Raw genomic sequence first — 5155 nt, forward strand, 5'->3', positions numbered from 1 at the left:
GGCATTTGGCCAGCGTGAGTCCCCTCAATTCCCTTCTCTCTTCTAGTGTGCCATGTGCCCTGCCCCGAAGTCTGCACACAAGAGCTTGCCAGGGCAGGTCACCTAACTACCTGCTAGTTATTTCGACAGGATCCTCAATTAACCTGGCAATTTCTGAAAAGCTCAGTGCTATGATTTATTATACTTGGGGGCATTTGCAATTTAACTGACTTACTATCTCGAAAGGAAGAGAGACACAAACACAACTACAGTGTGATAAAATGCTGTTCGAAGTGCTTCCTGTTCATTGACTCAATGCCTTGCCCAAACTACTATTATCCCCACTTCACAGATGAGAAAAGAGGTTACCTGACTTGCTGATGTCATAAGGCCAGTAAAAGGGACAGCCAGGGAGTCTGGCTCCAAATTCAATCACTACTGGATATTGCAAATAGTTACCTTTGTTTTTTGCTTAATGTTTTCAGATATATAGATCACTTAAAGCAAAATTTCCATGAAATCACTTCATAGCAAAGAACCAATCTATTCCGGCCTTCAGCTAGAAAGTGTTTTTAACACAGGAATCACCAATGAAGCTTTAACATTCTGTATTAAGATTTATTCCATGAGTGAGTTTTACTACAAAGACTAAACTGTATACCTCATTGCCCTAAAATCTAAGACACACTTAAGGTTTATCATATCTCTTGCAGCCATCTGTCCTGTCACTGTCGTAGGAATTTTAGGAAACTCTTTTATTCAGTCTAGGACATTTACATTGCAGGAGTTAGCACTGACCTGATCTCTTTTACTAAAAAAGTAATCTAGAATACACACACACATTCCAACGTATATTCTTTATATGATTCAACATATTTCCATGTTGCCTAGATTACTATTACATGGTGGTTAAGAGCATGAGTTCTGAGTAAGACTAATCTGGATAGAAATCCTGGTGCCACCATGTGGGTTAGATTGGGACTGTGGTCAAATTGCTTAACTTCTTTAGGCCTCAAGTGCGTCATCTATAAAATAGAAAGCCTTCATGAAAGCTTTCTGTGAGGATGAGATGTTTAGCATACACAAGTGCCATTTCCTCTCCACATCAGCTTTGTCTGTTCTCACTGCTGCTATGACAGTAAGGCCCAGTGGTTCTCGTTCTCTCTCCCTACTCCAATCTCTCATACACATATCCATTTTCTGAGAGTCTCTGTGGCACAGGAAAATGAGCACCAAATTTTGAATCGTTTAAACCTGAACCCCAGGTTTGAATGTGAGTCTGTTTCCATGAGTGAGAATGAGAGTCTCCCCTACCCGATTCTAGCCCCAGATGCCACAAGGATGAACTATGTAGGAGGACCTAGCACCGGTCCATGAAATGTGCTAATGAGCATTCTCATCATTTGTCCTAGGCATTGGAGGAATTCAGAGTAGAAGGGAAAAATAGTTTGTTCACTTTTAGACAAGGTTTGACAACCTGCCTCAAAGAAAAGCATTGGCACAAAGTAGACAAGTGACCAAGGCAGAGTTAGGGAGGGGCTGCTGGGAGCGCATGGGAAATGGAATGTACGAATCCTGTTTGTTAGCTGGAGCCTGAATGTGACACTTGCATTGCTCTGCTCTGGGATGCAGGAGAAAAGGGCAAATGTGAGCCGTGGGGGAGGTTGGGCTGAAAATGCTGTTTGTTGCCAAGGAAACATCAGGAACAATTTGTAAGGCTAGGGTACTGCTTTCAGGGACTCTTTGAGAACTAAATCTGTTCTCTCCTTGAGTTTCCTACAGTCTCCAATTGTGCCGAGACTATTTATTACACACCAGCACTGCCAATGCAGAAGAAATGTGTGCACACATGTCAACAGCACTCGCTGTTAACAAGCAAGGAGGATACAAACCACATGGCTTCCAAGCATGCAGTGCTTCGATGTTGTAATTTCACCTGCTAAATAAAGTAACCTAGAAAGCCTGGCCACTCAAGAAAGACGTGTTATGAGAGTGGCAGCCACACAATGCTGCTTCTTTTTGAAAAGCTCGATGCTCAAACAGGAGGCTGACAGCATTCAACAGGAGTCCCAGAACACTGATGAAGGCGATCAGAACCCTCTAACGCTAATCAATAACACTAGAAGAGTTAATTTCTCAGCTGATGCAGCCCTTATATACAAACTCATTCGTAACCCATGGAGGTGGAGAGATTGAATAACTTTTAGCTAGGATTATTAATAAAGCCAGTTTAAACCAAAAATCAGGTTTAATTTTACTTACTACACTGTTATTTGGTAGAAAGACTCCATTTCCTTAGAGATAATAAAACAGAAGAAAATACAAAGGCTTGGTCACCGACAAAAAGAAATGCACCCCTGAAGAGTGACCTGTAATTTGTGGTGGAGCTAAGCATTCAATTTGGTCTGAGTGGTGGCTGCTTTTGAAATAATTTGTTCTTTTGCCACATACTCTATGATAACTCTAAAGCTTAAAGTGAACGAAAAGTCTGTTAAAATAACCAAGAAGGTGTACACACACACACACACACACACACACACACACACTCTCTCTCTCTCTCTCTCTCTCTCTCTCTCTCTCTCTCTCTCTCTCTCTCTCTCTCTCGGAAATGCAATAGCTCAGAGTGCGTCCTTGGGTTACTTAGTAAACGTTCTGGAATAAAGGTCAAGCAAATGACTTTTGGTGGGCAGCTAACCTCAAGAGGAAGCACTTCTGTGACATGGCGGTTAAGGCTTGCTCATATGATAAATCAGGTCTCTGAAGAGACCTGACAAATCGGGAGTCTAATGAGATTGTAGAAATGGCCTATACAAATGGAGCCATGCGTTTCTCCAGACTAGATTCCACTGTGAAAAATATCACATTTAATACAAAATAAATGTGCTAATCCAAGGGAAGCACAATTACTTTATATAAGTTATGAAATTACAAAGTTGGATAAAGTTATCCACATCTCCAGGCATTTGACTCGAATGGATTTTCAAGCTTTAACACAGATATATGTTCTTAGCTTAGGATAAGAATTCTTATTTTTGAGTACAAAATCCTCTATTGATCACATAAAAATATCCTGAAATGAAAACCTTTGAAAGCTGGTAACATGTTGAGGATGCAAGGCACAAACAAAATATACAAATGTGCACAAAATAATTGAGGATTTCGTTCAATTTTAACATTTCACAGGACCCCCGAGCGTGAATATATTCACCAGAATTCAGGGAGAAGTCTGCTGAGGAACTGGCATACTTTGACTTACAGTTTAAGCAATGGAAACTCATTTCTCTTCTAGCCTTGACTTCCGGGAAGTTCATGAGTCAAATTTTACACCTGAAAATAACGTGTTCACCCTTCCTTACATTTTTATTGATCTTGATTTTCTCCCCTTTCTTTTCATAGTTTATTAACAATATTGTATATGTCCTTTCTTGCTTAGCATGCTGCTTCAAAATCTTTTGGGAAAGAGGCTAGGTGTAAGTACATTTCAAATACAGATCAAAAAAACAAGCAAATATTGCAATTTCTTCTAGGATATAAAAGAGAGTATCTTTGCTCTTAATCAAAAAACAGTATTTCAGAATTACCTCAAGTAAGTTATCATACACCTAGATTTAACAATAGCAGTCCTGAGCTCATTAAGAAGTCCCCGATTCCTTGATTTTACCAAGAACAGACATATTCCCTGAATATAATTTTAGTCATCTTCATTAGTTTCCATTGGAGCTCTGGGCTGAGATTAGAAGTTGTGTGTGTGTGTGTGGCTCTAGGACTCCAGGTCAATCATTAACACCTGATTACCTTAGTTTCCCCCTTCATAACAGGGCAACTACTACTTCCTCTACACCACAAACCTCGTTATGATGAGGTAAATGCAGACCTGCTCCTAGAAGTAAAACTGTGGCATAAATGCAAGATATTACTATCATACACATTACAGGCCCACGTGATTCTTTCCAAATTCATAGTTTCTTTGGAAACAACAAGATAGAGGCAGGGAAATTTACTATAAACACTCAGAGATGCATGTTCCAAATAATGAAAGAAAGCATTTCTATGCATAAAACGTTATTTATACCTGTTTTCATTTTCTTTACATTAAGATGTAAACAGCCTCTTTTCCAAAAAAGCTGGTGAAAAAACAAACAAACAAAACCAAAAAAAAAATTAAGCCTTTAAAGATAGCTGGTGAGTTTTCAAGTGTCCTTGATGAATGGATCCAAATACCAAACATTATAACTCAATAATTCAGTGATAAAGAGAACCAAACGGAGCTATAAAATATCTATAGCAAAATCACAATTAACCAGAATGTTCCAACTTCCTGGTTAACTGACTATTTACAAGAAAACTGTTCTTATTTTAACCATTAGTTTAGAAAAACCTTTCTAAACTGAGCCACTTCACTTTCCTGGCTCAGTAAGTACAAAATGCCAAACGTAAGTCAATTTTATTTTGCTGATTTAGGATCATATGGTACCTTGGGGGATCTCTCAGAACGTACATAATTTCTGTGCAGTTTTGCCTGAGGCAGAAAATTGGAGTAAATTGGAGCTTCTTATTTTAAATAAATCCCTGATATCATAAGCTTATTATCTTCTTTTTGCCTCATTCTCCTAAAAGGAAAGTGTAGCAAAAAAAAAGTCCTAGTTAAGCAAGATTTTATAGTTGTCGACATACCTACATATGTATATTCATTCAAACAAGGCAGCTCAATGATTTTACTCCTCTGGACTATTTCTTCTGTTTAATAAATATATCCTATAACGAATTACATGTAATGGGTCCACTGTTTCTTCTAGATATCAAATTTTAGTACCTTATGAATTCCTTGTTTACAATCTTTCCTTTAAAAAACAAAAGGAAATCATGCATGAAGATGACTTCCAAAACCAGCAGAGTTGTACATTTTGCTAATGGAATCAAAACTATGCTTCCTATATTAATTCGTAACTCTTTGAACAATTTTTATAATGTTATCACAAAGCAAGTAAGCTCTAAGATACTGGGTGCTTCACTCCTCAACCATGAAATAAGAGTTGCTGGGAGAAAAGTCACCTTCTGATATCTCAGTACAGTTCAGATTCCATATCACCAGTGGCACACAAGATGATTTTAGGTGGTACACAACTAAATTAGACAATACTGAATCACAGTGAGAATGTCATTCCCTTTATATATA

This window comes from Pteropus vampyrus, unplaced genomic scaffold (assembly GCF_000151845.1).
Source record: "Pteropus vampyrus isolate Shadow unplaced genomic scaffold, Pvam_2.0 Scaffold1, whole genome shotgun sequence".
In the NCBI taxonomy this organism is placed as follows: domain Eukaryota; kingdom Metazoa; phylum Chordata; class Mammalia; order Chiroptera; family Pteropodidae; genus Pteropus; species Pteropus vampyrus.